The sequence below is a fragment of the Chenopodium album genome, chromosome 8 (genome assembly GCF_948465745.1).
Source record: "Chenopodium album chromosome 8, dcCheAlbu1.1, whole genome shotgun sequence".
NCBI classification, from domain to species: Eukaryota; Viridiplantae; Streptophyta; class Magnoliopsida; order Caryophyllales; family Amaranthaceae; genus Chenopodium; species Chenopodium album.
In genome coordinates, this window is record NC_137841.1 from 38,927,673 (window position 1) to 38,939,363 (window position 11,691).

Below are 11,691 nucleotides of genomic sequence, written 5' to 3' on the forward strand. Positions count from 1 at the left end.
CCGGATAGTGATTTTGAAATCAAGCCGTCAATGATTACCTTGATTGACAGGCGACAATATAGTGGTGCATCGAATGAAATTCCTCTCAACCACCTTAAGGAATTTAAGAACTATTGCAACACTATTAAGGTGAGTGGGGTTGCACAAGAGTTTATAAGGCTCAAATTGTTCCCTTTTTCCCTCATAGGGGAAGCCTTGGAACGGTTGGACAAGGAGGTCAAGCCGAATTCTTTAAAAACATGGGACGATGTTACCAAAGGATACTTATCCCGTTTCTACCCTCAAAAAAACGGTGGAAGCTAGAACTTTGATCTAAAATTTCAAGCAAAGGCCTAACAAAAATATCTATGAAGCATGGGAGAGGTATAAAGAGTATGAAAGAGAGTGCCCTCACTACGAAATTCCAACTTACCAAACAATTCAAATTTTCTATGGTGGCTTGAGTCCTCAAGGTTGGTCGAGTTTAGATGCCGGAGCTGGAGGTCCAATCATGAACAAGACGGTGAAAGAGGTTGTTGATGTGATAGTTGACGTAGTGAGGAACTACATGAGTTGGCAAAAGGTTGAGGAAGAGTCAACAAATGAGTGTGCCTCGGTTGATCAACTCAATGCCATCAACGAATTGTCTACTCTACTTTTGGACTTAGGGAAGGAGGTGGCTACTATCAAAGCTGAGCTTGAAAGCACATCTTCACAAGCACAAGATATTACCTCCCAATTTAAGGGGAGAGGTACATCTTCTTACTCTAACCCTCTTTTCGCTTCTTGTTGCATGATTAGAGAATGTTTGGTTTGTGATGTATGCGAAAGAAATGATCATAATGCTTCTAATTGTCCAAATGTTCCTTGTGATGGATGTGATGAATACGATGAAAATGAAAATGTGCATGTGAATTATGTTGGTAATAGTGATTTTGGATCTAGAGTTAATGCTCAAAAGAATGTTGGAAATAGGAACTATCACAACCATGGGAGCTACGATAATTATAACCAAAATAGTGGTTATAGGAACCGAGTAACCCAAGGGTTTCGTGGTAACCATAACAACTTTGGTTCTAATGATCAAAGCTACGACCAAGAATATGAGGATCATAACCAAGGTTATGGTAATCTTAGTCAAAATTCCGGCAAAATTTTTGGTAAGGGTAATTAGAGTAACCAAGTAGAGGAAATTTTCAAAATGATGCTCAAAGGGGTTCCTCACCCAAATGTACTCCAATAACTAAATGCCAAAGTGGTGATTCCTATGACCAACAATCTAAATTTATGAGTAAGCTAGCGAATTTCATGGTAGATCAAGCCAAGAAGTTGGACGATTACATAGTCTCTAATGACAAAATGTTTTATGGCCTATTAACTCATGGAAAGATGCTTAAGAACTAAATCATTCAACTATCTAACCCTTTGAAAGATTGTGCTAGCCCATCTTCTTTACCCTCGCAAGAAATTGATCCTAAAGAACCGGTTAGTTCTATCACCACTAGGAGTGGTAAGGTCCTTGAATAGAGTGTTCATAGGAAGAGTAAGGAGGGTGAAGAGGAGAGTGATTCGAGCGAAGAGAATAAGCATGAGGAGTCTAGCAAGATGAGTGAAAAATCTAATGAAGAGCTAAAGGAGAAAGAGAAGAAGAAAGATGAGGTTTACAAGCCCAAACTTCCATACCCCCAAAAGTTCAATAGGCACAAACTGGATGAGCAATTTGGACAATTCATTGAGATACTTAAGAAAATTCATCTTTCTATTCCTTTTACCGAAGTCTTGGAACAACTGCCAAACTATGCTAGGTTTCTTAAGGAAATTTTGAGCGGCAAAAGAGATTTCAATAAGGTGTAATCGGTGAATTTGGGGGAGTGTTGTAGTGCCTTTATCCATAATGACTTACCCCAAAAGTTGAAAGACCCCGGGAATTTCTCCATCCCTTGCAAAATCAAAGGGAAATTGTTCCAATATGCCCTTGTGATCTCGGTGCTACCGTGAGTATCATGCCTTATTCCGTCTTTAAGAGACTTAAGATAGGTGATCTCCTTCCATCCTTTATGACCCTTCAATTAGCCGATAGATCCATCCATAAAGTTCCCAAAGCGAAGAGTTGAGGATGTTCCCCTTAAGATAGGATAATTCACAATCTCCGTTGATTTCATTGTGCTAGAGATTGCGGAAGATGACCATATTCCTATCATCTTAGGGAGACCTTTCTTAGCCACCTCGGGAGCTTTGATAGATGTCAAGGGAGGCCGAATTACTTTGAGAGTTGGTAACAATGAGGAAAGTTTTGAGCTAAAACCGATGCATTAGTACTTGTCTTTTGTGAAAGGAATCATGTGTGTTAATTCCCCTCGCTATATTGATAATGTATGCATGATTGACACTTCGACTAACGATATTCTTGAGAATTGTGATGATGTGCTCTTGAGTTTTGATTGCAAGAAGCTTAGTGAAGAGAAAAAGGAATTTCCCAAGCTCATAGACGATGAGGAGATTGACATTCCTCAGTGGTTCAAGCTTCACCCTCAAGAGGAGGATGATGATCCTAAGAGTGTTGATGGTGTGAAATCATCTACAAAGAGGAACAAGGAAAAGAAAAAGGCACGATCTTCTAGGAAAAAGAGAAAGAGAATGAGGTTATGGAAATAGAAGCATGCTTTTGAGGAGTTTTCGAATGAAGTCTCATCAAGCAACAACGAGAAGTTGCTAGAAATTGAAGAGAAATTTGCTCCTTCCACTACCTTGGACAAGGTGGTGTTCTTTGACCCTCCGTGATTTGGAGGAAGGGTCGAGCTAAGGACCTTAAGCAAGCGCTTCTCGGGAGGAAACCTTGAGATTTCTAACTTTTTTTTTTTATTTCAACTTTTCTTAATTTTCTTTCTTTTAGTTTCTTTTCTTTTCTTTCACTTGTTTTTACTTTGTATTTATAGGTTTAATTCTTGGATTTGGATTACATCAAGTGGAACGAGCTATGGAATGGTGTTTCGCGGTTTTTGATGTGCTTTATGTTCAATTTTATTGAAATTTTGAGGTAAAAGGGGTAAAAATTGTTAGGAAGGTAAGGTAGGAAATTTGTGCTTAAGTTGAAGAAATTGGAACTTGGTGAGTTCATCGTGGTGCTACCATAATTTGGGGTGTTGAGCCTACATTTTTAACATTTAGAAACTTATCTTTATGCCGAGGTCAAAAATCCAGGAATGATAGTTATCGATGTACCCACGCATGAACGCACCAAAGAGAAAGGCAAGAAGAACAGCAGGTGGCGCGGGCGCGCCCAGCCCCTGCGCGGCTGCGCGCGACACTGGCGCGTGCGCGCTGCCAGGACGCGGGGCCGCGCACCCCCCTTGCCGTGCCTATCTCTTTTCCTTTCTTCTTTATTTTCCCTCATTTCCCCTTCACCCTCATTTTCTCACGCACACATACTCCTTCACCCTCATCAAAACCGCACCATATCCCTACACTCATTCGTCAAATTTTCACTCAAATTCAACCAAATTTCCATAACAATTCATGAAATCCTTATGTAATTCTTCCAATTTTAACAAATTCATACTACATTTCACCCATAACAACCACCATTCTCCCTCCTCCATTGTTGAAGCTTATTTGGGGTTTTTCTTGTGAGTGGAAATTGGTGGCTAAGGATTGCTCTAATTCGATTAATCTTTGGAAGAGTTTAATGCGGCTCTTGATTTTGATCCAAATTCTGATATTTTGGATCCCGAGTTCTTTTTCAACGATGAGTATGATCAAAATTCGTGGTGGGACGATATTTCTTGTTGCGGTGACTTTGTGACCCGGTATGCCAAGATAAGGTATATCAACCATGTCTCCGGGTGCTCCATAGGCTATTGGGATATTTGGTGTTCCCGAAGCAAGAATTGGGGAAGATGAGCCAATTGGAACTTCGGATTTTATGGGTGGCTACTCGAGTGGAGTAGCGGGATCGCCTAAACATGGGGTACACTTTTGCAAGCTATTGCCAAGTGTTTCAAGATAGGGAATCCAGCGAGATCCCTTGTGGGAGCATGGTCACTAGGCTAGTGACCAACCTTGAGCTAGGGCATTATTTGCCATCTTGCACTCCGGTGGGGCATGTTCTCTTTACCTCGACATCAACAAATTAAAGCAAATCCATTTTTTGGCCAAGAATGATGATGACGAGGTATTTGAGTGGCTAAGGGACAATGAGCATTGGTGTTATCTCCCTAACCCTTCCTTGACTTCTCTCCACCGAGAGAATGTTGCAAACATTTGGCATGTCCCCATTAGTCACCTCCCTCCCTACTTTGATGATGATGAAGAAATGGGTGAAGAAGAAGAAGAAGAAAAAGAGCCACCACAACAACAACAACATCAAAAGAAACATCATCAATATGCTAGCTCCGACTTGGATGCCCTTAGTGCTGAAATGAAGGGCATGAAAATCTGGTTGGAGGGCATGTACGATCAAGATTTTGAGGCCCTCTATACCCATATGAGAAGGGTTTCAGAGATGCAACAAGGTATGTTTCTCCAATAACAACACTTATATGTTGCGGGTGTTAACCGGGGAGAAATCACTCCCCCGGTTAACTACCTTTACTTTCCACCCCAATATGGTCCTCTACCATCTTTTGGGGGTGATTGGGTACCTACGTACACATATTGGCAAGGACCCCCAGGGTCCAACACCGAGACTCGCTCATTCCCCAATGAGCATAGTAACTACGATTACCGTGTTCCCAGTGGGAGCGATTATAGGGGTGATCCTAACTACCCCTATGTACACCCCGATCATCCACTACCGCTCGCTTTGCTCGAGAAATTCACTCCCCTTGCCCCTTGGCAACATGACAACTTTAGGGGGCATTATGGTTGGCCACCCGGTTACACCGGGGGATGGGATCCTCATGGTCCTCCATCTGGGTTTTCCTATGATGGGGATAACAATGATGGCTCTAGGCCGAGTGGTAGTGGTTGCTAGTTCCCCTCATTGTTGTGCTTTGTGCCTCTATCCCTTGTCTTATGTGTGCTTTCTTTGTATTGTTGGGATGTTGAGATGTATATTTGTTTAGCTTGGGGGAACTTTTCCTTTTCTTAGGGCTTTTTTCTCTGTGGCCAATTTGTTGTTGAAATTAACCTTGCTTCTCTTGATTCTTTGCATGATAATCTCATTCTTGATCCTACTTTGATGAAGTTTGCTAATTTTTTATCTTGTTGTTGTTGTGATGATGATGTGTGTTTGCTCCTATGTATCCAAACCCCAAAAATCCAAACCCCTTTGAATCCAAATTTTGTAGTTTAGTATTTTGTTGATTAGTTAGTGATTTAGTTCTTATTTTATTATTTTTGTTTTCTTGATAATTTAGTTTTGCTTATTTTTTCTTTTTATTTTCTTTCCTTTTCGTTTTTTTTTTCTTTTCTTTTGTTTTGAAGTTACTAACCATTTTCTTTGTCCATAGTCTTATTTTCCATTTTTGTTCCCACATGGCTTTGATGATGATGATTTGATTTTTGGAGCTTCATGAGATGGTTGATTCTTCACCTTACTTTTTTTAATTGCTTGGAAGCCGGTGAGATCTTGCTTATTTCCCTTTATTCTCTTTTACTTTCTTGGAAGCATAGTTTAGGATTAGCTTTAGGAAAAGTTGAATGGTTCAAGGATGGATGCTTTTAACACCTAGAGTGTTTGGGATCATTGACGATGTTGTCATTTGATCACTTGTTTGTCGATTTGGTATTACATGCTTTACTTGCATATTCGTTCCATTCTTTATTTTCCTTCTTTTCCTTTAACTATGTTTTTCCTTTTCTCTTTTCTTATCTTTTATTTTTCTTTCTTTTTATTTTTGAATTTTGGTATGTTTTTTAGGCTTTATTTGTCACTTTTTTGTTTTTCTTTTTGAATTGGACTATATACAACCAATTTTTGCTTTTGAATGAATATCTTCCTAAATTGTATGGGTATGCACGGTTTGAGAATATGCTTGGTTGACTCTAGGATAGGTGTATGCTAAGGTAGCATGTCCTAGAACTAGGAGGATCATGAAACCGGATTCTACTTGTTTGTGGCATATTGGTAGTTGCTTCCTATGGTCGATTTGAAACCTATAATGAGTTTTTGCTACATCCATGTGAGGTTCTTCATTTTTCAAGCCTTCTACATAACTTGCATGATTGGCATGGATCCTTGACTAATCTTGAATCTTGACTCATAATTCTCAAACACGAGACCGAGCCATCTAGGGAGGACAAAGGCACTTTTCGGGGTGGTAATTTTTCTTTTTCTAGGTTTAATCTTCTTTATTTTAGTTCTTTGGGTTTACATTTTCCCTCTTGCTATCCATTTGAGCCTTTTCCATTCTTTTCAAGCCACATCTTTAGAATTTTGAGCCTTTTGTTTCTTTTTGTTCCATTTTTGGTTTTTATGAAGTAAATGATCATGTTTGTGGAGTTTGTGGTTTATAAGTATCGACATTAGTTCTTTTTGTAAGCAAGCTTGTGTTTTGTAAATATTTTGTGAATAATGGCAAATGTGTGATAGAAAAAGCCATCCAAAGTTAAAAAAGGCAAGGACATAATAAATGCAAAGTTGTAAAAGCCGTCCAAGGTTAAAAGAGGCGAGGACACTTGCTATGAAGTTATGCAATAAAAAAAATAAAAAAAATTGAAAATGAGAAAAATCAAAAATATTTTGATGTGATTCTTTTCCCTTTTCAAGCATTGAGGACAATGCTTCCTTTAAGCTTGGGGGAGAAGCGTTTACACTTTTTGTAAATACCATTGTGATTATGGCTTTGAATAAGCTTGGGAGAGTTAGTTTGTTTTTGTTTGGTGACTACTTGATTGTGATTCCAAGAAAGGGCCCGTTCTTTGCTTTACTATTTGGGATACCACCAAATTTTAAAATTTTAGGCTATCCCTAACCCTTTTTGCCCTTACGTTACAACCATGGGACAGACCTTTCGACTTAGAGGTTGAGTAAAATTTCGAGGGAGGGCATTATGAGTTAAAGCCTAAAGAAAGGGGATGCATAGTCAAGACGTCGTGTAGCCCAATAGTGTTTCTTTTCCGGCTCCTTTGTGGAGCTATTGAGATGCTCATTAGAGGGAGATTTTAGACTATAGGGAGAACGCGATAAGATTGAACGGGATGAAGGTGAATTGTGATGACTAGTTCTCTATGCTTAGCATACTCTATGTTTCAATCAACCTCGGATATCTTGAAACGTGCATACCTCTATTGCTTAAGAAAGATGTTTATTCATTAGAAATGTGATCATTTTGTAAAGTCCAATTCGTAAAGGTTTCAATTTTGTTTTCCTTTCTTTTACTTTCATTTTTGTGGTTTTCCCCATGTATGTTGGTGGAGAGTTATAGGTTAAGCTCTTAGGAAACCTTTACGAGACCTCACTCGTCCTCATAGGCGACTTTGGTGTTTAAAGGGCTTGTTATAGCTAAAAACAACCGTGATCCCTACGATAGTGAGTCTTAGTGTATATTCCTTTCTTATGTCGTTCTTTTTCTTTTTGAATAAGTTTTTCATCCTTATTCTTTCTTGCTTTGTTTTGCTCGAGGACGAGCAAAAGTTTAGCTTGGGGGAATTTGATGAGTGTCATTTATGGCACTCATTTTGTTCTTTTTAAGATGAATTTCATGTTATTCAATAGTTCTTTTACTTAGTTTTTCCTTGATTTTACTCTTTATTTCTTTTAGTTTGCATTTTCTTAGTTTGATTTCTTTCTTTATGCATTTATTGGTTTATTTTGTTATTTTCTCTTTTATTTGCTTTTTTTCCTTTATTTTTCAGGTTAAGGTCGTTTTCCTAGTTTCCCGAGGCCTCTTCCCATGTTTGGCACTGATTAGGATACCTAGTGGTCTCCATTTGATGCTCAAGCATGGTGAAGTGCAAGTTCCTAAAGACCATGAGCTATGCATTCAAGTCGTGGGGGCATTATTTCTTGTCTTGAACCCGCAAACATGGAGTTTAGAAACTGCAAGGTTCTTTGTTTATCAAGAACATCAAGTGGGACGCACGAGGAGCATCGGAATGATAGGGAAAAGAGCTCCCCTGCTCCTAGGCGCGGGCGCGCGCGACCAAACCGCGGCCGCGTAGCCTGGTGGCACAGGCGCGCCTGTCTGGGTCCCTGTTCCGTAACCAGTTTTGCGCGGCCGCGCTCCCCTTATAGTTGGCCGCGCCTGTATGGGTTTATTTGGGGACGATCTAACTAACTTCTCTTAGTTTTACTATATATAGATTTTCTTTCTATTTTTAGAGAGGGGATAATTAGAGAATCGTTTGAGAATTAATTCAGAAAATTAGGCTTATAATTTTATAGAGAGAAACTCTAGATTATAGATAAAGAAGTTCTTGATTGTTGATTGATGATTGTTAATATTAGCATTTCCTCCATTGAATTGAAGCAAGTTTGTAAGGATTTACTTTAATGCAATTTTCAGCTGATCATTTCAATTGTTTTGTTGATTGTTCAAGTTTGAATTGAATTTGTGATTGATTTAGTTCTATTGATATGATGATGATGAAATTGTTGATTAGCTTAGTTTTGATCTTATTTTCAATGGATTGTGAGTAGTTCTCTTGCTAGGGGAATGGTGAAGCATGTATGAGTGATGGATTGATGCTAATTGGGGGAAATTGATGGAGTTGATGTTGTGATTAAATTGGTTGATTGATTAAGTACATGTGTGTGATTAATTGAAGAGTAGCTAACTTTGATTTGTTACACTAGAATGCATTGTAGGCTTGCATTGATACGGAAAATTGATATGTGGCTTGCTTTTGTCGATTGAGTAGGTTTGCAAGGTTCCTAGTTAGAGTCTCTCGTAGTTGGCGCTAGCTTAACCTCTAGGAGATTAGCATACCTTACTCTCTTGATTGCTTAGTTGATTTTCCCTCGCAACACTTGACTTTCCGAGTATATGCGGATCCTAACCCTAGTGCTTGTTAATTTTGATTTCAATTTGATTGTTTGATTGTTTTGAATACACACACCTCACTTTATTGCTTCGAAATAGCTTTGCTTTGACTTTAGAATTCATTTCCCATTCCTTGTGGTTCGACCCTCGACTTACTCTATGCTTTGTGTAGGGGTGTGTTGAGAGATTATAAATTTTGTTTTGACCAAGGGTAAATTAGTTTTTAACGACCTAGTCTCGCCTTCGGGTTAGTTTACCATCTAACAATCCACCCCTTTCAAACCACCTCCCCTCGACAACTAGTCCTAGTCAAACAACAATGTCAACCATTGAGCAACTCCAAGAAGAGATTGCTCTCTTGAGAGAAGAAAAGGTTCAAGAGGATGAGGATAGAAGAATTAAGAAACTTGAAAAGGCTGAAAAGAAAAATGCCGAGACTCTAGCTTTGCAACAAAAGATAAAACAATTATCCGTCAAAGTAAAGTCGTTAGAGAAGCTTGTTCTTCGTTCTAACATGGGAAACAAGTACTTCGACGCAGAAAAGTTTGCTCCTCCCCCAGCACTTGCTTTACTGGAAAAGTTCGTAGCTACAGACTTGCCAATATTTAAGGTGACCAATAATCCACAAAATAACTTAAATGTCCTACTAGAACCATGGCATTAAAGGGAGTTGGTCCTAGGCCTTATGCTTTGACTTTCCCTTTATCTCTAGACCCGACCGCGAGAGAGTGGTTCTATGAGCTAGATTCAAAATTCAAAACAACATGGGAAGATGTAGTTTTGGCTTTCATTACCCAATATGAGAGTAACGTAGAGTTCAAATCGACTCTACGTGAACTTGAAATGCTTAAGCAAGGCGACGATGAAGGTTTCCTTGCTTTCTATGGTATATGGCGAGAAAAGGCGGCTCACCTTTCCCAAAGGCAACCTAAACTCGAGTTAGTACAAAAGTTCATTGACAATTGTCATGAAAAGTATAACAAGCATCTATGTTAAGGTCTATTATGTGGCTACTAGGATTAAAGATGATCTTGTTAAAAAAAAAAAAAAGCAAACAAACCTTATCATCATCAACCTAGGAATAACTACAAAAAGGGGAATGATAATACTTCATCCTTTATTGATGTATTTGCGACCTCCACGAAATATAATAACAATAATGATCCTCGAAGAAGATGGATAAAAGAATGGAAATTTACACCATTTCCTGTGAGCTATAAAGAATTATTAGAAAAATTGAGCGAAAAAGGTCTACTTACACCAACAGGGCCAACACCACCCACCCCACCAGAAAGAAGGTACGCTCAATGGGATGGTAGTGCTTATTGTGCTTATCATAGGGGTGTTGGGCATGATACCGAACGTTGCAATGTCTTAAAACACAAAGTACCAGATCTAGTAGACGGGCGAATTCCCATGCCTAAACCTAACAACAATATATCCCCACTAGGGGTATTTCACATTGATGAGGACCATATGGGAAATGATACGTTCAATCCTTTGGACTATATCACACCTATAGGGAAACCTCTAACCACAACACTCATAGGGCAACTAATGAAGTGTGTGGGATATGGGACGACGACTTTCAAGTCTTATATGTCGCTAAGTATGCCGCCGTCCCACCTCCATCTTGTCTCCAAAATGAGACAAATGGAGCGCTTGATTGGGGTCACTTCTTGGGGAAGTCATAAGAAATATCAAATCTCTTCTTGGCTGAACAATGGCATCAAGCAGAACTCATGGAACATCTTTAAAGGAAGGCACAATCAAAGCCTCTAGAAGAAAGTTGGTTCACGAGTCTTACAACTAACCCAAATGAGATAGATCATATAACTCGTTCTGGAGGAGTTTACCAAGCACCACCAAATGGATCTTTGACCATACAAAATCAAACTCAAGGTTAAGTACAAAACCCAATACCACCTCTACTTGTGGTGGAAGAACCATTGGTCAAACAACTTCACCAATCCAAGGGGAATGTTAACATTTGGGAAATTCTAAGTACTTCTAAAGAACATATGAATTCTCCTATGAACACTCTAACGGCTTTGTCTGTAAGTAAAGACACAACCCCCAAAAGATCTCATTAGCTTGCTTACTAGCGAGAAATCCGATAAATCAATCATTTTCACTAATGATGATTTGCCTTCAAAAGACACTAGCCACAACAATGCATTATACTTAACTGTGGGGTGCAAAGGGTAAAATATCCCTATCACTTCAATAGATAATGGGTCAGGTATAAATGTGTGCCCATTACAAACAGCAAAATATCTAGGCCTTAATCCAGAAAAAGATTTTCATTTAACAACACACAGCATTAGGGCCTATGATAACTCGAGAAGATCAGTTTGTGAAACTGTTAAACTACTAGCTACCAGAGGCCCAATTAAAAAGATGGTTGAATTCCATGTCATGGATATTAAACCCACATTCAACATTATACTTTGATGTCCTTGGATACATGAGCTTGGTGCAATACCATCCTTACTTCATCAAATGATTAGGTTGAACTATCAAGGGCTTCCTATGACTATACATGCTTCTCATCTAAAAATAGCTATGAATGAGCAATCACTTCTAAAAATAAACCATGGTAATAATGAAGAGGACAAGTGGGGATTTGTCGCCGAGCTAATCTGCACAATCAAAATGGAAGAGAGCCTTGAAGAAACATTCAAGCTTGATCCATATTCCACCCAGATAGTAAAAAATATCTTGTTTAGGTGTATTAACTTTGCTAGGAGGCCTTTGGGAATAGGAATGAAGGAATCTCTTTTACTTC

General features: G+C 39.0%; 1 non-coding gene across 1 annotated transcript; it reads right to left on the minus strand.

Annotated features, from left to right (window-relative positions):
• Positions 1-297: 297 nt before the first annotated feature.
• On the minus strand, positions 298-402 carry LOC145557158 (small nucleolar RNA R71). Its single transcript, XR_014092214.1, has one exon. It is a non-coding gene; the product is annotated as a small nucleolar RNA R71 (small nucleolar RNA).
• Positions 403-11,691: the final 11,289 nt, after the last annotated feature.